This window comes from Spermophilus citellus (assembly GCF_964194105.1).
Source record: "Spermophilus citellus genome assembly, chromosome: 11".
NCBI classification, from domain to species: domain Eukaryota; kingdom Metazoa; phylum Chordata; class Mammalia; order Rodentia; family Sciuridae; genus Spermophilus; species Spermophilus citellus.
In genome coordinates this window covers 434,336-455,816 of record NC_138192.1, presented here as the reverse complement: position 1 = coordinate 455,816, position 21,481 = coordinate 434,336, and the positions used below count along the sequence as shown (strand labels likewise).

Sequence of the window (21,481 nt, the reverse complement as noted above, 5' to 3'; positions counted from 1 at the left end):
CCCCAGGACAGCAAAAAGAAAAGAAAGGTTAAGTGTGAGTTTGCTGCCTGGGAAGCACACCCATCCAGTGTTAATCCTCAGGTAGGGTCATTCACTCCTCCTCTACAGAAGAGGAAACCCAAGCAGAGGGAGGTCAAGAACCTTGCCCAAATGAGGAGGCCTGTGAGGGGTTAGTGTGTCTGCTGTCACTTGTCATATTCCAGTGCTGGCTCTCTGCACTGCCAGAGCAGCTTTCACATGTGGTTCAGAGTCCTCCAGCTGGGACTCCAGTGATTGGGGCCAGCCTCCAGAGGCCATGAACCGCTGCATCAGGGTGCATGCTTCCTTAAGTGTGCCCGCTCTCAGTCCTTCCCGAGCCATATCATGACCCTTGAAAGAGCTTCATCATTTAAGATGCACCCCTTCTTCCTGTCATCATACCCCAGGTTCCGCTTTAGGACCTGAGAGATCCCTGTCGATACAAAAACTCCCGGTAATGCAATCTTCCCTGACCTTATTGGGGCTATAGCCCATTTTCTAAATAAAACATTTAATGTATGAAAGCGGGCGTGGGGTACAGTGATTGAATTGATGTTTTATTTTTCATTCAGTAAGAATTCATGGAGAGCCCCGTGTAGGCCAAGCATGGTAAACCCAGTGGGGCTGAGGGAGGCCCCACTTCTGCAGAAGGCTGACAAGTCAGCACCACGGTAGGCCAGCAGGTGGGCACGGGCTCATCCCCAGGTCAGGTCAGCCTTCTCAAGCTTCTCTTGAAGAGTAGGTGTGAAGTTAAATGTATTCTCCACCAGAAGGAAAGCAGAGAAGCACCTAAAGACAGCAGGAGACTCAAGTGTTTTGGAGTAAATTGAAAAAACTAACAATGGAGCATGATGGGAATTCTTCCAGCCCAAAAGACTGTTGCTGCTATAGTTAACTGAAAATATATATATTTTAAACATATATACATTTTTTATTTGGGTAACATGTCCCAAACAGGAGTTAACTGACAAAATATTTTACCCCAACACTTTGCCAGTTTCTGCCTCGTGTAATCCAGCTCTTGAGGCAAGGTGGAGTTTGGTGTGGCAATGGAATGGAAGGTTAAGGATATTCTCCCAGTACGCTTGGGTGCTGGAGGCTGCAGGACAGGACATTCATATTCATCTGGCAGAGACTGCCAAAAGCCAAAGAAAGGAAGCAGCGAAAATCAAGGCTCCCGCTCTCTCTGCTCACAGGAGTGCAATCATCGCACAAACCATCAAAACCAGCATTCCACCCGTCCACCTGGGTGGAATCTAGGCCCAGCTAGGTCTGGAGGCCTGGGCAGTGTCAGCGCGCAGCAGGGACTCCGGGACCTGGGTGGCCAAGGCGGGTTTGGGACACGAGAAAAAGTCGTCCTGCTAGGTGTTCCCAACTTTCTCAAAAGTCCGGACGGAACCCACGGGGTCCTCGGCAGTGGGCTGCCGTCCTCCAACCGCGTCAGTGACGCACGCTGCCCGTGTAGGAGAGGCATACTCGACCCCTGCCTCGCGGTGGCGGCGACCGGGTGGCGGGCAGGCCTGCTGGCGGCCCCCGCGGGAGCCCGGGCTGTCGGATGCCGAGCCCGGGAAGGGTTAACCGCGAGGCCCCGGCTCGCAGCCCGGGCGCCTCCGCGGACCCCGGCCCGAGGCGCACGCGCCCCGGCCGCCCCCGCCCCAGCTCCCCGGCGCGGTTCTCCGAGCGCCCGGCGCACGCGGGGTGCGCGGCCCGCTGCCCAGCCCCGGAAGCCGGCCTGGCAGAGCCCGGGAGCCGAGCTTCAGGCGGCAGGAAGGACTCGCGGACCGTGGCGCTCGCACAGGTGCCCCACCCCCGCCTCCGCCACGCTCGCACAGGTGCGCGGGAAGAGGCCTGTGCGCATGTGCGTGCAGACCCCCGCCTCGGGTGGGCGTCGGGGTGGAGGGAGAGCGCCGAGCGGCGAGGTAGGGCTGGCGGGGCTGCGGCCGCCCGCGGGCGAGCACGGCGCCAAGCCCGGGAGGGGCTGGGGCGCAGAGCGGGTGGGGGGGGCGGGGGCGGCGCGGGAGTCGGCGGCGGTGCGTGGGCGGGCGCCGGTGTCCCTGTGGGCGGCGGCGGGCGTGGGGGTCTGCGGCGCCCGCCTGAGACCAGGCGCCGCCAGCGCTTGCCTCCCGGCCGAGAGGGCCCGGGCCGCCGGCGCCCCCTCCCGCGCTGACCGGCCCCGGCCGCGGATGGCCTGGCGACCCGCTGCCCGGTCCAGGCCGGAGCGCAGCCCACGCCCGCCGCCTCGGCCGCCTCGGCCCCGGCCGCGCGGCCTGCGGGGCGTGGGCGCCCACACGCCGCGGTCTTCCCAGAGCCGCGGTCTTCCCAGAGCCGACGCCCGGGCGCGGGGTGCCCGGTGGATACGTGCCTGGCAGCACGGTGGGGAGGGTTGGGGGGAAGGAGCCCGCCGCATCTCAATGAGCCCTGCCTGCAGCCCGCTCCCGGCCAGGCCCCTGGAAGACGCCGGGACTGCAGTTTGCGGGTTTCCCTTGCAGCCCTCAACCCCCTCTGCGGACAGGAGACCCTCCTGCTGGGCGACCGCGCCGGTGACATTAAGGAGGGCTTTTTTAAAATTCCACCACTGCTTAGATTCCTACCAACCGAGTTCTCTTCGCCCCCCTCACATCTATTCAAAGGAATAAAAACGGCGCACTGACCTTTATTGCTACTCAACCCACTAAGGCACATTATTTTGAGGTTTCCGAGTTCCTGTGCTTCCTCTCAGCCCCAGTAAGAGTTCGCCCTATTCCCTGCGGTTCACAGCACCCCCTCCGTGTTTCCAACTAAATGGCAGTTACTCTTCTCTAATTAGGAACCCAGCGGATGTCAATGGAGGCCTTGAGCCTTTTCTCCTGAGCTCATGGCTCCCATTATTACAATAATCCTCCCCGCGCCTGCTGTCACAGAAGGAAGCCCCCTGCTTAGCTGCGGACTCCCAGGGCGCTGTGTGTTAGGAACTTGGCATTCCAGGGCTCCCTTCTGGGTATGATTCTGCAGGTTTCCATGCCCGTTGCCTGGACATGTGTGATCACATCATCAGAAAGCACAGAAAGAAAACAGTTAAAGTGTTTTGCTCTCGGGGTTTAAGGCAAACTTGGGCTCAGCGGCAGGAGAGAAAGCTCCTAAATGTTATGGATAGTGGATTGCTGGACCTACGGCCTTCCCAGGCAGCAGGGTTTGTGTGCGTCCTTTGGTGTTCTTGTGTCCAGGCCCTGACGTGGCTCCTGGGGCACTTTTCCATGGAAGGCTGGAGGGCTCTGGAAGTGTGCTTTGGGGATTGTCACATCACTCTGCACATTTCCCCAGATAGTGCAAGTTTGATGGGATTTCCTCATGTTCCAGCAGAAGTCACACATCAGCAATGGCAAGTAGAAGGTTTCTGTCTCTGTACGTTTGCTTTCTGGGTCTTTCCCTGAACTGGATCCAAGAGGCACGCCAGTGGTAAGTGCCTCCATCTGGGATCCTATTTCAGTTGTTCCTAAATACCAAGAGCATCAATCGCTCCTTAATAATAGCTTGCTGCAGATCTGGAATTGCTTAGGCAGCTGTTTGCCTCTGAGCCTCCTTGCTCCTAGAGCCCTGGTCAAGGAGGTCTGCTGCAGAGTGGGCTTCAGAGCTGCCCTCTGAGCAGCTAGTTACCCAACCCAAACCAGCAGGACCATGCTGGCCCTTCCCTGGAGTTCAGGGTTCTTCTCTCAAAAGTGGCCTCGATTTTGTCTTTTCTCCTGAAATTATTGTGGTTATGTTGGAACTCAGAATATATTTGTAAAAATATTTAACAATGAATAACTTTAAAAAAATCCACAACTTCCAGGAGCTTACCCACCAACCCTTCTCAGGCTAGACATGACAGTTAAACAGTGCTGCGTGAAGGGAAGCCTGCATCCCTGCAAGTCCTGTGCCATCGTGTTTCCTGCCCTCATGACTGTGGTGCCTGCTGAGGGCCCGGCACAGCCCTCAGCCCAACCCTTTGCAGCTTACTCTTGATACAGCGGAGGACAGACGGTGCAGTCCTGTCAGTTCTCGTATAATAAACACATCAGTGCTCCGAAGGAAGGGGTACGTTCCATGAGCGTGTTTGACGGAGGGCCATGAGTTGAGGTCTTGGGATGAGATGGCGTGGCAAAGACCCTGCTGCAGGGAATGGCATGTTAGAGAAGGCCACCTTCTGTGATGACTCATGGTCACCAAGGACTGTGTCCTGAGAGAGCCATCAGTGGAAGTGGGGTCATTTTTTCCAGGAAGAAGTCACGGTGTGTCTCTCCTACTGTGCACAGAGGAGTCGGGTCCTTGCACCCAGTAGAGAGAGCACAACTACTGGGTACGTCCTCAGAGCTGTCTGCAAAGTGTGACCTGCCATGGCCTGCCTCCACTGCTAAGGCCACGTCCCTCCCGTGAAACAGGTCAGACTCAGACTCTGCGTCTAGGCCCTCAAGTCTGGCTGGTTCCTCTCCATGTGAAGGCCTGTGGTGGGAGAGGTGAGATGTCTGCCTCAGAGCTGCCAGCAAAGTCAGTGCAGTGCTGGCCTAGCATGTAGGAGGCCCTGGGATGCCATGTGGGGCAGGCTTGGGTCACTCCTGCCTACCCTTGAACTAGTCGGGGTTCCCTGAGAAACAGCCAGGAGAGTGTGTGTGTGTGTGTGTGTGTGTGTGTGTGTGTGTGTAGATTCACTGAGTAGCTGGTTGAAGGAATTGACTCGTGGAACTGTGGAGGTGTAGGCCAGCAGGCAGGAGACCCAGGTGCTGTGGTTTGAAGGTGACGTGTTTCCACCTAAACTCAGGTTCCACCCCAGTCCCCAGTGAAGCAGTGCTGGGTTGGTGTGGCCTGAAGCCACTCAGGATGACTGCCTCACCTCGCAGTCCTGTTGCTGGAAGACTGCCCTTGTCTCTGCCTCTCCTGTGTGTGCCACTCACCCTTCACGTCCCACCATGGGTTGGAGCAGCTCGACACCCCTCAGATGCCCAGAAGGTGTCAGTACCGTGTCCTTGGACTCCCGGCCTCCTGCACTGAGCCAGGGGGACCCCTTTCCTTTATAACTTACCCCATCTTGGGTGCTGGGTCACAGCATCAGAAAGCTAATAATCCGGGAAGAGCAGAGGACGCAGAGGTCTCTCCTTGTCTGAGGCCTTCAGTTGACTGGAGGAGGCCCACCCTCAGGGAGGCCACCTGCTTTACTCAGAGTCCACTGATTTAAATGGAAGGAACAAGAACAAGAAAAAAAGCTCTCCACAGTGATATGTGGACCGTGTTTGACCTGGATACGGTGGCCTGCCTGAAACTGACCACAGGAAACTGACCACATCACCCTTCTGTTCTGGGGAGAGAAACAAGTGGGGCACCTGGCCCTCCCAGACCTGGACACAACTGGTGTGGCGGGTAGCCAGGTGAGGGGCTTGCCTGATCTTTGGGAGACCCTCTTTGCTCTGCCCTGACCTGAGGGGGCCCTCCCTCTCCCAGGAGATGCCTGGTGTTGGCAGCCAAGTGGTTTCTTGGCTGCCTCCTGCCCGGCACCTTGTGATCCTCGTGTCCTGTTTAGTCTGGCAGCGTGACAGCACCAGGGTTTCTGTGGACCTGCTGGGATCCGTGAGCTGGACACAGCAGCACCAAGCTGGCTGGCTGTCTTTGCTGGGACATGCTCCAAGTCCACTGTGAGAAAGTCCTGGAAGCCCTGTGCACTGGAGGAGTGCAGAGTCCAGGGTCCTTTTTCTGACAGTTCCTGAGGGACTGCTTCAGGTGTTTATGGCATCATGGCAAAGGACCTCACTGCCCTGTTGGATTTAGGTTTTGCCTGCAGGCTGCTCCTTGACCAAGGTGGAGAGGCTGGGAAGAGAGTTTTATTTTCTAACCCAGTACAGCCTGGTTCCCTCTAACTCTAAGGAGCTCATGTGGCTTCCTGGGCAACCCAAAGCAAAACCCAACAGTATAGAGAGCAAAGATGGAGAACCAGGATCAAAGCGGACAGCTGGAGAGTCAGCTGACCACAAGGAGGGTAGCAAGACAGGAAGAAAGGAACAAAGACCATGCAAATAGTGAGAAAACTGAGAAATGGTAGAACTGAGTCCTTACCTGTGAAGAACTGAGATCAGATGGGTTCAGTTCTCCAACTGAAAGACCTGGAGAGATGGTGACTCACACCTGTAGACTCAGGAGTCTGAGGCAGGAGGATTGCAAGTTAGAGGCCAGCCTGGGTAACTTAGAGTTTTATCTCCAAAAGGGCTGGGGATGTGGCTCAGTGGTAAAACAACCCTGGGTTCACTTCCCTGTGGGGGCGTGGAATGGCTGTATATGCTACCTCGGGGAGACACAGTGAGCCTTTGAAGACAGCCTGAGGTGAAGGGACATGAGGGGTCTCCGTGCAGTAGAAGCCACAGAGGGGGTGGCTGTAATATCAGAGCAGACTAGAGAGAGGCTGCAAGCCCACATGCAGCTCTGGGTGGTGCGGGGAGCAAAGGGTCAGCTCCTTAGCAGTGCAGCTTCCCTGTGGGTGGCTGGGCAGGCCCCCCCTGGGTGGGCTGGGCATGGGGGCCCTGCGCAGGTTAAGGCAGCAGGGACTGGAGGCCATGCTTTGCTGGGGTTCTTTCCTGTGCCCCATTCAAAGCAGAGCCGAGTTGGGACCTGTATTCTTGAGGCTCGGCTTGCTCCTTCCTGCCATCTTTCCACCCCTCTGCTGTGGTTTGACAAAGTGTGGTGCTCTTGTCCTCTGGGCAGGCCTCTCGTCCTCTCAGGACATTCACAGGTCTGTGGAAGTCCCTTTGTAGGAAAGCCTCCTAGCTAGGGCCAGTCCATGACCCCCAGGGAGAAGGTGGCCATTGGCCAGGTGCAGAGCATCAGGAATGCTCTTCTGGTGGGGGTGGTCCTAAGGCTGGAGCCACTTCCAACCCTCCCCCCAGCATGGGCCCTCGGGAGCTGGTCAGGACTGGAGAGCCAGCTGTGCAGAGTCAGAGCCCCTCCTGGTCTTGCTGTCTCACAGCTGTCCCAGGCACAGGGCTGAAGTTTCGGCCCTGGAGGGACCTCAGGAGGGACATGCTGCCCGTGACACCTCTCTCTAGGCCCTGCACTTCTCACCTGAGGCTGCGGCTCCACCCTTGCTGTTTGGCATTGATGTCTTAAATGACATATTTGCCAAAGTTGGACCCTTGTTTTGCAAAAGAGCGTCTCTGAGCCTGAACTGTTCTCTCCCCCGTGTATATTTTTTTTTTAATTTTTTTAATATTTATTTTTTAGTTCTCGGCGGACACAACATCTTTGTTTGTATGTGGGGCTGAGGATCGAACCCAGGCACGCATGCCAGGCGAGCGCACTACCGCTTGAGCCACATCCCCAGCCCTTCCCCCTGTGTATATTGAAGCTATTGACTCCAAACTTTCATTTTAAGGGGAAACGTGGAATCAAAATCACTGTTGGCAAGTTTTACCTATAAACCATATTTATCCAGAAGTCACAGATGTTAAAAGAGTTTGCAGAACAGGAAATGGTGGCCCAGCTTGCTCCGATTCAGTCTGGGGCATGACTGGAGACAAATGGGCTTCCACCCTGGAGCCCGCCCAGCAGGAACACGGGGAAGGACACTTCTAGTTCACAGGTCTTGATTCTGGTTCAGAAGTAGTGGCAGAAGTATCCACAGTGACAGATCACCCTCAGTCATCAGCCTCCTCCCTCCTCCTCGGAGAGGGCAGACCACCAGGCCTGGGCAAGGCGCCTCCCGTTTCTCCTCCACCAGGCCCCAGGCCCCAGGCCCCAGCATTCAGGCGGCAAGTGCAGCTCTAGCTTCACCCACATGGAATCAGTGTTCCAGCACCTGAAAATCAGAACTCGCAGCTGCTGAGATTCTAGAGAGGAGAGACGTGCAAGATCACAGCCACCGTTGGGTTGGGTTCAACTAGAACACCACGGGTCCTGATCAGTGCCTCTTCTAAGTTTATGGCCACTGGGTACAAATTGAAAACGGGGTAGGATGCCCTCTCCCACCTCTTTGATCTGTTTGGTTAGGATTTGAGAGTCCCTCATTCAGTATTCTCACAAACGGGCAGCACAATTGTCAAAAAGAACTGGTGCTGACTGTTCAGGTGTGGCATACCCCAGACAGCTGTCAGCTGGCTGTCATTTGTCATGAGAGCTAATTCTTACTCTTAGAAACCCCAGGATGCAGGAAGCACCTTCCTGCCCCCTTCCTCTTCGTATCCGACCCTAGACTCCTGCCTGCCTCTCCTTCTTTCCTGGTTTTCACTTCCTTAAAAGACACTGGTATTTTCTGTGTTTAGAATGCATGTAAATGGCATTGTATGGTAACTTTCTGCAAATAAACCTTCAGAAATTAAGATTCATGCTTTTGAGATGGACTTGGATGGACACAGGGAGATCCAGTTTTACATTTTCAGAGTTTAGTGATGATGTGTACTCAGTAGTCAAGCAGTCCTCTGTGTTTGTACCAAAGGACTCGGAGGAATCTTGGTAAAACCTGGCTGAGCCCTCGGATCCCAGCCCCACTGTCCTAGATTCATGTCTCCAAGCCATGGCTGACTTCCTATGTTTAGATGACAGAGTCCGGCTCTCCATGACTCCAGCCAGCCCCCAGTCCCCCCAGCCAGACTCAGCGTGGACCCAGGCTTCTTTCCACACTGTCTGCCTTGCTCTTCTCTCAGTTTTCCGTGTGTTTCACATCCCAGAGGAGACTCACGGGCCCTGAGCAGGAGCCAGGGACACAAGCCCTTGCTTGTGTCCTGCCAAGGCCCTCACCTGGTTTGAAATCCATTAGAATTAGGCTGAGCTCCATGGGGCTGGGACTCCTTACCACTGTGCAGGCACCCAGCCCTGTCTGCAAACTGCAGCTGCTCCCCACCTCTCTGCAGTGAGTACTGGTCATTTACCAGGGTTGAGGAGTGGGTGTGTATCTGAGTAGACGATTGGACTAGCTCCAGGATCCTGAGCCTGATGGCAGGGGATTTGCAGCACGCTGAAGTCAAGCTGACCTAGACATTGCTTGGAACTGGATCTCAGCTAGAAACCTGACAGGTTTACAATGGTACACCTTTCTCCAGGGTCTCAGTGGTTCTGGGGGTGATCTTCATATTCATGCTGCACATCCAGCTGAATAGATAATTCTGTAATCTGGGCCTCCAGGAACAGCAAGTGCTTCCAGTTTCACAAAACAGTTTCACAGTTTATGTCCTGATCTCACTTGCAGAAACCCAGAGCACGATTTGCATTCATGTGATGTGGAGACTCTTGAATGAGTCCGTCCTTCTTTCAGTACTTCAGTCTGACTCAAGGGATTCAGCCATGCTGTAGCAGAAGCAGGTTGGCAGAGTTGTTCTCTTAAGTCTTGCTATAAGTGGAGTCTGGGTGCCCACTCCCCTGCCTGCGAGGGTGGGTCCCGAGGGTGGGTCCCGTGGGTGGGTCCGTCCCACCCACTGTAAAGGTTGTCTTTCCAGTTGGGAAGCCCAGCACTCTATCTCAGAACTCTCCAGCTCAAAACATCCCTGATGGATGGAAGTGGCAGATGGCCAAGTCTGTCCAGCAACTTCCATGACCTGGGTGTCCAACTAGACGGGAGTAAATTTAACATCTCTAGGAGTGCTTCGAATCCCTGCAAATAGCTATGCCCTAGACCAACATCCCTCGGTGAACCCAGGTCAGAGCTCCCGTCCCCAAGGCTAAGACCAGGCTTCTTAACTTCTGGCCTGCAGGAGGGAGCCCTGCTAGCTCCCCTGGGCCAGCAGTCTCAGGTCTCTCTGAAGCCACCTGCTGCACATACCAGAGGAGGAGCAAGGGGCCAGTATCAGCTCTGTTCCTGTTCTCTTGCTAATGGTGCTTGGGTCTTTTAGGGACAGGTACTTGATAGTGATCCTTGAGCATTTTCTCATCTGTTGAATCAGCAGTGATTCTTCCTCTTGTGCTGTGTGTGTGGTTGTGGGGCTGGGTGGGCCACTGCTGTGAGTGCCGGCAGAGTCCAGGGGCCACCGGTGCTCTCACCCTGCCAGAGGGAGCCTTTGTGATTTGGGGATTTGTGGTTCTTGGTGGGGACGCTTCTTTGTGCTTGTGAAGGTTCACGGAGCAGAAGCCACCCTGTATGGGGCTCCTTATCAACACCCCATTCAATCCTAAACACTGGGCAAGGGAGGGATTTATTTTTTTTTGGTAGTTGTAGATGGACAGATGCCTTTGTTTATTTTTATGTGGTGCTAAGGATGGAGCCTTGCCTCACACATGCTCAGCAAGCGCCCTGCTACTGTAGCAAGTGCCAGGCCCCAGACTGAGGAGGGTTTTGAGCTCAGAATTGCTCAGGTTTCCAGGGATGGGGATCCTCTCATGCTCACTGCAGCCAGCCACGGAGCCACCAGCTCAGACCCAGAAGCTGTGTGGAGCTGCCTTTGGGCAGGACCCATTCCGGCTCCTCTCTCAGATGTTGTGCTCTGTTGAGTTCCTTCTCTTCTTCTGGTGACGGGCTTTCCTGGGAGTCCGGCCGCTGGCTCTGGCCCGGAGGAGTGCGTGTCCACTACCGTGTCTGTGCACAGGCTACTGGGACTGGCTGGGCCCCTGGGTATTTACTAGGATGGGGCTTTTCCCTAAGGGAGCAGAACTGGGAGCTTCCGTTTCCACATTGGAGTCGAGGTGACCACTGGTCGTGGTGATTGCCTCAGGTCTCAACTGTAGGCTGAGGGACCTTGGGACCTGGGTTTGCGGTGCCCAGGGGACACTAGACACACAGAGACTTCTGGAGCTCTGTGGCTGTCAGCTTACTCAGTCCTCATCACACCTCGAGGAGGCCAGATGTTCCAGACGAGGGACACTCACGGTGGGTGCTTTAGTTGAGGAGCGTCTCACTTTAATGCCTTTGTTCTCAGAGATGCTGGGAGCAGCGTGTTTTTCCAGACACCTGAGTTCTTGGTCTGTTCTCCACACCAGGTGAGCCCTTGGCTTGCACTGAAGGAGGACCTGGGGAAGACCCACCTCAGCACCTGCAGGGGAAGTGACACCTGCCCTAGAGAGAACAGCGACTGCCCAGTTGAAAAGGAGCGTCAGCTGACCTGTCGCCAGTGCCTCCCACAGGTGCACACAGGACAGGTGAGATGAAGGTAGGACTCACCGGGGGAGGGACACACTTGGCAGCCAGAGGTGGGAGCCATGACGGTTCTCAGGCTGGTGATAGCGTGTGCCTCAGGAGCAGGACCTAGGACTCTCACAGGTTCGTGCTAGAGAACAGAAGCAAGAGAAAGAGCCCCTGTCCCAGTCCTCATCCCTATCGCCAGGTTTTCAATCCGTCATGCATTTCAACTCCCCCATCTTTTATTGGTGCAGTGTGGTTGTAGGCATGATGGGATCTGTTGTGACGTGTTCATACGTGCACACAACATAGCAGTCTCATTGGCCAGCATCCCTCATTTTAAAGATGGTCTGTGCCTTAAAATATACATTTATGAACATGACAGCAGTGTGTATTTGCTTTAGAAGACACCAAAACTCAGTGACGTAGATGATGGCGCCTGCCTTGACCCCGCATCCAGAGACTCCCACCTTGGAACCACTTTTGGTGAGATGTATTTCAGAAGCCGTCTCTACACACGCGGTGCCTCAGAACCCTCTTCATGCCTGTCTGGCTGCCGTCTGAGCTGGGTTTTCTCTCCCTGCTCTTCACTCTCCCCTCCCCTCCTCGATGCCTCTCAGATCCCACTCTGCTAGGGATGAGCCTTACTGCAGCCCTCCCTGTGTGATCTCCCTCTCTCAGGTGAAGGGCGACACCGTCAGCACTGGTAGGCTGCAGTGAGGAGCGTGGGCTCAGAGAACCACATTCTCCTGGCTGCAGGAGAGTCACCAGGCAGAAGGCTCTCACTGCCAACACCAACGCCCCATGCACAGCCTGCCACCACGTGGTCCCCGCCCTGAGCGCCTGCAGCAGGCGAGACTGGCAAGTGAGAGGAGCAGGTGCCCCGGACCTCACCTTCCAGCCTGAGCAGAGGGGCTTTAAGAGCACCGTCTACACTGAAGCTTTTCTCCAGGGAATTCTCAATAATGTACTCCTCCCAGTGAAGTCCCGCCAGACTTGACCCCATCACCCCAGAAACCCTTCGGAGACACGCTGGAGGCGTGCCACAGGGCTCAGGCACTGCTGCAGCAGGCATCACCTGAGCCATTCCCCTCTACATGGGGGCTGGCAAGCCGCTGCCAGGTAGCATGTTGGGAGGTATAGGACGTGGCTCTGTGCCACTCAGGAGGCCTGTGCCGGGCAAGGGGAGCATCGGTTACTTATTAGTGCCCATGCACGGTCAGGAAGATCACTGTCCGTGCAGTCTTAAAGTGTCCTTCATAAAAACAACTTACAGGATGTCAGTCCACTCTGGTGGAAGAGACCCAACCCCTGCCACCTGACGTCAGGGACTTACTGCTGACCTGTGGTGGTGCCATTTCTGTGCTGCACAGAGAAACCTGCCCAGGGTGGGACTGGGTTTTCTTTCCTGGGTGAATCCTCGCTGCTGGGCTGTTGGATGTCCTGCAGACCCTCAGGGCAGTGGGTCAGGTCTCAGGTCCTCAGAGTCAGCAGGCTGCCTTACTTTTAGAGCAAGTGGTGTGCACTCCTCAGTGAAAACAGGCTCCATGGGGAGTGCTCCCCGGCAGCTCTGGAATGTGCAGCCAGTGCACGTTTCAAGGTCCTCCCAAACTGTGCTGTGGCCTGAGCAAGTGGGAACTGGGCGGGAGTGAGGACTCACTTGGGTCTCCCTCAGCACTGCTGGGCAGGCCCCCTCCCACTGTGGTCAGGTGTGCCAGAGACTCTGCCCCCATTTAATTTGGCCTAAGGAGGCCATGACCTTGAAGAACGATAATTGCATGAACAGCTGCTGGCAAATTGGTACATTCTGTACTGAGATCCCGAGTCCCTGGTGAGTCTCTGAGACTAGGTTTTCTTTACTTCTGGTATTTTCTTTCTTAATTAACCTTTCAATTTGCTGGCTCTTAACTGGGTAAATTCTGGTGTTGGGGAAGGCATATGGTGGGCGCGGCAAGGTGGTATTCCTCAGGAGCCTGGGGTGGCAGAGGCGGGCACGGCGTGGAAGATGTCAGCAGCCCATGCCACAGAAGTTCACATGAGCTTCCTATGTCCCTTAGAACCAAAGAATTAATTCCCTGTGACTGAGAGGAAGCGTCTTCATAGCAACTGGCATAATGAAATTTTATGTTTAATTTTGAATAAGCTAACATCCACATTAAATGTGCACATAGGGAAGTAATTTTTTTATTTTTAATTCCTATGAATAGTGAAGAAACTTCAAAATATTTTTGTTCAGGCATGTATAAGGTCCAGAAGAAAGTCATGTTCTCCAGGGGAGAATGCTATGTAAATCATATCTAGTTGAAACTTGTACGACCTCCTACTTTCAATGCAGAAGGAAACTTTTGTTCCTCATCCCCATCCCTGGAAGCCCTCTCAGCCAGAGCCCGTGTGAGAGTCTGGCCCCAGGATTGTGACACATTCCAGGAGTGGTGCTCAGGGACTTTCCTGCAGTTCCACCCTCCACAGGAGCAGCTGGGGTTCCTGTCCTGTGCACAGAAGCCTCCCGGAGGGACTGATTCAGAGCCAGCCTGTGTGTGTGTGTGTGTGTGTGTGTGTGTGTGTGTGTGTGTGTGTGTGTTCGTGGGGGGGGGTCCCAGCCTCTAGTCCAGAGAGATTTGATGCTAAGGGTCTTAGCAGGGTTGCTGCTGAGGTCTTGGAGGACTTTTTTTTTAAACATCTCTGTTGTAAAAGGCTTGAAATCTTACATTGCCCCTTAAGTTATATAAGAAACATGGTGAATTTCAAGGATGAAGCACAGCTTAGAATTGCAGGACTAGCCGGCTTTCTGTGCGTGGCCAAGCAGGAAGAGCAGTGTGCAGGTCAGACAGCTCAGGCCACCTTCCCTGGGAGAAGCCTGTGGAGCTCATCACCTCCTCCCAGGGCTGGTAAGTGAGCTGACTCTGCCCATCTACCTCAAGGGAAAAATCCCAGCATTGGGTCACCCCCCAAAAAAGAAGGATTGTTTAACAGCCTCTGCCTTCTTCGTCCCTTCGTGTGGGGCAGGATGCCGGATGCCGGATGCCGCTGGCTCTTTGCAAGGCTCTGGGAGACCACGTCAGTCAGGTGCCCCCCACGCTGGGGAAGTGGCTTTTGGTAGTGCAGCTCTGGCCCTGGTACAGGGGCAGCAGAGGCCAGCATCTCAGCCCTCAGAACAATCAGCACAGGCCTCAAGGTGTCTACAGTGGTGTGTCCAGCAACAGCTTCATGGAGGGTGGAGGCGGGCCCCATCGGCTGGGTGGCTGTGCCATGCCTCTGTGGGCCACAGTGGGACTGCCCACCCTTGCCTGGGCCAGCTCACACTGCCAGCCCTGCTGTGGGACAGGGGAGGTCCAGTGGAGTGAGCACAGTTCAGGAGGCCATTTAGTGACACTGGGTTGGAGGACATGCAAGCAGCTGTGGCGAGCCCAGCAGTCCTGCCTTCCAGACACCTGAGCTCTGCCTTTCTGGGTGAGTGGGAGTAAGAGCCACTTCCATTCCTAGAAAAAAATGACATTCATTTTCCAAAGTCTGTGGTCTTCTGTATTTGCAGAAGCAGTGTTTAAAAAACCAGTGAGTACAGCCAGCTCGGATTCTGTGTCAGACACTGATGTTCACATCCACTTCTGAGCGGGGCAGGCAATTGTGTCCTCATTTTGACCTGTGTCACCTTGGATGACTCAGCTGGAGTCCCCCTGGAGCCGTTGGGGGCCGCACATGCTCCTGATCTTCACGGTCTGCAGCTTGACCTCATGCTTATTGCTGTGGCCAGCGATCTCTTCACCCCCTGGACAGAGCACTGCTGGATGGTGGGTGGGAGGCTGGGCTAGGCTGAGTCATGGCCCAACCAACACAGCAGCCTGTCCCTCAGCATCCCCTATGACCACACAGCAGGACAGGGCTTGAGGTTACTCCTGGACTTCCCCAACACTGTATTTCCCAGGAATTCCACAACAGTGTGTGCAGCGTGCCAGAAGGTGATTGGGAAAGCTATCTGGCAGAGGGAGGGGGACGGCATGAATTCCCAGCGGGAAGACCTTCCATTTCTGAGAATAAGGAGAAGGCCTTTCCAGGGACAACTAGCAGGAGGAGCGGGCCTGCAGGTGTGGACCCTTCCCCCAGGGTTTACAGGGACTGGCAGTGGCCTTCTGTGTGATAAGCAAACATCAGGACCTGCTGAGGGAAGGTGACTTCTAATTGCTCTCCCATTTGAGAGGTCAGTAAGCATTCTGTATAATGGAGAGATGCCAGGCTCGCTGTGTACGCTTTCCTTGTGCACATCCTTGAGGAAGCTACCGTCCCACTTGCCTCTCCCCTAGGTCAAGCCGCCTCCGGGCAGGTGGGAGACTCCCCAAGGCTCTTCCAGTTTGGGAGAGACACTGTGTGACACTATCCTACACCCCTCTGCAGGGCACATGGGCCCTCCCATGCTGGTCTTTGCTTCCGTTAGCTGTCTGTGCCATTGCTCCTCTGAGGGTTTTCAGAGATGAGATTCCAAGAATGACCAGGTCAGGCTGGGGCTGGGGCTCAGTGGTAGAGCACTTGCCTGGCATGTGTGAGGCACAGGGTGGATCCTCAACACTGAATAAATAAATAAAGGTATTGTGTCCATCTACAACTAAAAAAAATGAGAAAACAAAAAGAGTGATGAGTTCAAGCAGATGTAGGCACTGGACTCCCTGGGGTACTCAGTGTGGCCAACCTCAGAAAGGTTCCCTAACACTTTCAACAAGTATTTGTTGTCACTGAGTCCGAATAGGTGACTGAAAAGGAATGAGAGAGGCTGTCGACACTGATAAAATGACAGCCCGGCCGTGCTCTCTCAGTGAAAGACTCCATGACTCTACATACATTCAGTCAGGATGAAAAGGTGGGATGGTTCACACTGGGCTGATTTTGACCTATGGAACCAACAGCTTCATTCAGCTGGACCCATTAGACCTAAGACCAGGTCTGGTAATGCCGTTCTTGAGCTGGTTCCCCAACATGAGGCCTCTTCTTCATTCCTAGATAATATTCTGCACATCCCATTCACCAAGTTCCAGCAGTGAGAAGTCACATGCCCGGAGCACCACAACCAAAGCTGTAATCAGAAACCTGGGGAGGGACTGCAGTAGAGCCCAGTGACAGAACAGGCTCACCTCACGATGCAAATTCAAATCTCCTTTTTCTCCCGTCAACAGGAACAGAGTGTGAATGGTCTGGAAGCACCGGATGACAGACAAGGGAAGCTGAAAGCAAGGTCTCCCACGTGCACAGTAACCTTTCCTGACACCCACCTGGCAGGTGTGGATGTGGACTTGACAGAGCCTTGAGGCCAGGACATAGATGCACCCTCCAGCTGACCTTTGGGTGTAACGACAAATGGGAGTCAAAAAGAAGGATCCGGTCTGTACCTACAGTGGGACTAAAAACAAGTTCCTTAAGGTCGGGGCCCTTCTGTCTGAGGCAGCAGCTTTGTGATACAGTGCTCCTGTGGGGACACTGGGGGTCAGACACACATGACAGACCAGTCCCACAGACAAAGCCAAATCAGCCAGCACTGCAGCCTCAGGTCTGTCCGGTGCGTGGACTAAAGCATCACAGTCCCGGCCACGCTGCTGGCCGGTTCCTCTCCACCTGAGCAAATCCCTGGCCAGCGCTGAACCCCCCCCCCCTTTCAAAAGTTCAGCGAGTGCTGGGCATGCCCTCCTTGCAGGGGAGGAGAGGGGAAGGGCAAGAAGGGAGCAGTGTGCACAGGGGGAAAACTGTGGACATAGTGAAATCTGATCGCGTGCCAGAAAAGCGTGTGAAGCTAGTGACCCCTGAACAACGCCTGGCCACGACCAGGTATGTGCGGCCACTGAGCGAGCAGGCAGCGGCAAAGCACAGACCACCATGGAGAATTCTGTGGCCCCCTGCGTCCTTTACCCAGGGGACCGCCGGCATCAGCGGGACGGAGCCTGGGGCTCCGGGACAGGTCAGCCTGCAGCCGCCGGCCACGGGCGAGGGCGCAGCGTCCCCCACACAGACACCCTGCAGTCTCCGCGCATCCCTGTGCTTCAGCTCCGGGGACGACTCTCTGCCGCAGTCTCGCGCTGCCGCCGTGGAGGGCACGGCGGCTTCCTAGCCCTCGCACCGCAGCGGCCAGCTCGTGGTGGAGACACAGTGGGAGGTCGGCGACGTGGCGCTAGTGTCCCCGGAAGAGCCCGTGTCCCTGGAGGAGCGCGCGCCCCGAGGATCCCGTGTCCCCGAAGAGCCCTCGTCCTGCCAGGAGCGCGTGCGCCCTGCGGAGTCTCTGTCCCTGGTGGAGTCTGAGTCCCAGGAAGAGCTCGAAGAACCCGCGCCTGTGCCCCCCCCCCGGGGTCGGGACAGCGCACGGAGAGCCCGACCTGGTTATCGAGGTGTCTGGCCGGCGGCTGCGGGCGCACAAGACGGTGCTGGCGGCGCGCAGCGACTACTTCCGCGCGCGCATCTCGGGACATGCTGCGGGTGCAGGGCGTGAGCTTCGCGGCGCTGCAACTGCTGCTGGCCGACGCGTACAGCGGCCGGATGGCGGGCGTGCGGCCTGACAACGTGGCTGAAGTGGTGGCTGGCGGGCGCCGCCTGCAGCTGCCTGGCGCCGCGCAGCACGCCACCGACGCCGTAGGGCCACAGCTGAACTTGGCGAACTGCTACGAAGTGCTGAGCACCGCCAAGCGCAGTGGCTCTCGGAGCTGCGCGACGCCTTCTACCGCTTCATGAGCGACCACTACCTGGAAGTGCTGCGCGAGCCCGCTGTGTTCGGGCGCCTGCCGGGCGCCGAGTGCGACTTGCTGCTGCGCCGGCGTCTGCGAGCCGGCCGCGCCCACCTGCTGGCCGCCGCACTCAGGCCAGCCGGGGAGCGCTCAGGCAGCCGCCCGCAGAGCCTGTCAGTGGACGCGGACGCGCGCGGCGACGCGGCCGTCTACTGCTACCAGGAGGCGGCCGGCGAGTGGCGCGAGCTGACGCGGCTACCCGAGGGGCGCCGGCGCGGCTGCGGCCTGTGCGTGCTCTACAACTACCTCTTCGTGGCCGGCGGCGTGGCGCCCGCGGGCCCTGATGGTCGCGCGCGCCCTCCGACCAGGTCTTCTGCTACAACCCGGCCACCAACAGCTGGAGCACCGTGCGGCCAGTGCGTCAGGCGCGCTCGCAGCTGCAGCTGCTGGCGCTGGACGGCCACCTGTACGCTGTGGGCGGCGAGTGCCTGCTCAGCGTGGAGCGCTATGACCCGCGTGCCGACCGTTGGACCATGGTGGCCCCGCTGCCACGGGCGCCTTCGCCGTGGCGCATGAGGCTACCACCTGCAATGTCTGGGGGGGGCTCCCTCTTCTACCGCCTGCTCAAGTACGACCCTCGACGCAACGAGTGGCAGGAGTGCCCGTGCAGCAGCAGCTGCGAGCGCTCAGCCCACATGGTGGCCCTGAATGGCTTCATCTACCGCTGCGACCTATGCGGGGCTCGAGGTGAAGCTCAGGCGGAGGCCGTTCCCGGCGGGGTCAGCGTCTTCCGCTACCACTGTCTAGCCAAGCAGTGGAGCCAGTGCGCCGCGTACCTGCGGCCTCCGTCCAGGCGCCCCAGCTGGCCTGCAGCCCTTCCGCTGCGCCGCCCTGGATGGCACAATCTACTGCGTGAGCCGAGCGGGCACCTGGCGCTTAATTCACTTGTTAATTTGGGATACAGTCATTTCTGAGACCTTCTGGTGCCATGCTTAAAGTCTGGATTATTTTTTTCTTGTGGTGGGTGTGTGCTCCAGGACAGATAAATCTGCCTAAGGTGGGGAAGAAAAGTAATCCTGTTTCCCCTGTGATTAGGGAGGGGGAGATCAGGGAGAGAGGAAGAGAAAGAACCATGTCTATTTAAAAAGTAGGTTGCAGTGACAGAGCCGCAAAGGCTATATTTACAGCATTAAGTGGACTACCATTACTCAGTCATCAGCAGGTGGACACCTAGGTTGCTTCCATTTCTTGATTCTTGTGAACAGTGCAGATGTCTCTTTAACACACTGATCTTGCCTCTTTGGATATATACCCAGTAATATGACTGCTGGATCATAGGGCAGTTCTATTTTAAGGTTTTTGAGAAACCCCCACACTGTTTTCTGTAATGGCTGTACTAATTAACATTCTCACCCCAGTGTGCAAAGGTTTCCTTTTCTCCACATTTCTCCCTGCACTTGCTGTCTTTAGTTTGTTGTTGTTGTTGTTTGTTTGTTTGTTTGTTTTGTTTTTGACAGTAGCCATTATTAGGTGATATCTCCTTGTGTCTTTGATTTGTACTTCCCTGATGGTTGAGCATTTTTGCCAGGTACATGTTAGCCCTTTGTAAGTCTTTTTTGAGAAATGTCTACTTAGATCTATTGTCTATTTTAAAAATCAGGTTATTTGTTGTTTTGTTATTAAGATTTTGGAGTTCCTTATATATTCTGGAACATATAAGATGTATAATTGTGGGTGTATAATTGCAAATATTTCCTCCCATTCTGTAGGTTGCCTCTTCACTCTGTTGATTGTTTCCTTTGCTGTGCAGAAGCTTTTTTAGTTTGTTTGTAATCCCATCCATTTATTTATGGTATTGTTTCCTGTGTCTATTTTTGCCTTAGGTCTTGCCAAAACAAATCTTTGCCCATTGCAGGGTTCTGAAGCATTTTCCAAGTGTTATCTTCTAGAAGTTTCACAGCTTCAGGACTTAAATTTGAGTCTTTATATTGAACTGTTTCTTGTAACTGGTGAGAGCTAGGAGTCTAGTTTCATTCTTCTGCACATGAATATCCCATTTCCCCAGTTCGACTTATTGAAAAGACTCTACTTTCTCCAATGTGTTCATTAGCACCTTCATAAAAACATCGGTTGGCTGCAGATGTGTGGGTTCCCTTCCTGGCTCTCTGTTCTGTTCTGTTTGTCTACGCATCTGTGTTTATGCCATTACCATGTGTGTTTTGATCACTGCAGCTTTGTGGTATGTTTTGAAGTTAGGTAGTGTAATACTGCCTGCTTTTTTCTTTTTGTTGAAGATGACTGTCTAATCCATACTTTTTGTCATTCCATATGGATTTAAACCTTGTATTTTACTGATCAAAAATAAGAACGTTCAAAATTCAGAGATTGGGTAGCAGAGCTTTATGCTTGCTGTGGAACTGGCTCCAGGGTAGTGGCATCCTGCTCCCAGTTTTGCTTGCTGAGGTTGAGGGGTGGAGGCTGCAGTGGGTCATCTGCCTAAGGTACTTCCCATAGCTCAGTCCAGAGGTATTGTTCTGAGGGTCTTAGGACTCTCCCCAGCCAAGGAGGACCCTCTGGAAGCTCTGCTGCTTGGAACTGGGGGAGATGTCACGCCAGCACATCTTTCCCTTCTTCCTTCTACACTGCCTTTTTCTTTTATTATACTAAAAGCAGATGCTTTGTTACCTTACCTGATCTCCTTGACCCTTATAAAAGTTTCAGTGTGCACGAATAACCTTTTCCCTTGGTGTGATGCAAGGAGAAGGTCACCCAGGAGCTTACTTAGCCACCATCTTGCTACCCTGGTTTCCTCAGTAATCTTTGATCCTGATTCATAGATCACAGATTCATGGAGCCTTCTGGTATGTCTAATTCAACCTCCTCCACTATTTGGACAAATGCATATTTAGCTTCTCTTTTCACATTTTCCTCTGGCTACTGTCTAGCTACTTGCTTAAATAAATTGATACCAAATAAGAACTAGTTTGTGTTTTTCTTTGTGTTTTCAGTTTTTGTTGTGCATTAATGAATGTAAGACTGTCCTTGGTGTCCACATGTATTGCCACTAGAAATACCTATGTGTTAACATTTGATTTATTGCTGGGGAAAGATGTTAAATTCAAGAGAATTGGCATAATTTTATTCAGAAGATGGTGAGTGTTTGAAGCTGTCCATATTTTGTGTATGTTTACAGTTTAAATATTAATGAAAGCTTTCTATTAAAGAATCATTCTAGAGAGGTGTGTGGTACTAATTTATAAGGAAATACAAAATTAGTTTTATGGAAACTTTTAAAAACTAATATAAATCAACTCTCAATGTAATATTCATCTCCATCCTCACATTATATTAAAGTGTGCCAAAATGTGTAAATTTAACCCTGATACACAGGGTCTGAAGGCACTTTCCCATGATTTATGGGTTCACTAAAGGATTTATTTCTCTTCCCAGTCGTTTTTCTCCTATCTTCTTGAGATTTATATTATCCAATCAGGTAAAGACCACTTCCAACCCTATTTGAATAACTGCTGATAGATCATAACTTTCCTAGAAAGAAATAACAGATAGTCTAGGGATATTCTTAGATTTGACAAATCTTGAACAGCAAAGTTTGGCTCCTGAAATTTTCAACATCAATCTGTCCTTTGTGCTCTGAGAAGTCTGTTTTAGTCACTATACAGAAAAGTGAACTGTGTGCATCACTTGTAAGAAACTGTTGCCCAAAAGTTCA

General features: G+C 54.1%; 1 long non-coding RNA gene and 1 pseudogene across 2 annotated transcripts; both read left to right on the top strand.

Moving 5' to 3' along the window:
* Window positions 1-10,923: 10,923 nt before the first annotated feature.
* On the top strand, window positions 10,924-16,304 carry LOC308631177. Its single transcript, XR_014018130.1, has 3 exons — window positions 10,924-11,076; window positions 11,461-11,542; window positions 16,219-16,304. It is a non-coding gene; the product is annotated as an uncharacterized lncRNA (long non-coding RNA).
* A 608-nt stretch (window positions 16,305-16,912) lies between these two features.
* LOC308630502 (kelch repeat and BTB domain-containing protein 11-like) lies at window positions 16,913-18,747 on the top strand (annotated as a pseudogene). Its single transcript has one exon. The product of its transcript is annotated as a kelch repeat and BTB domain-containing protein 11-like (transcript).
* The last annotated feature ends 2,734 nt before the right edge of the window (window positions 18,748-21,481 follow it).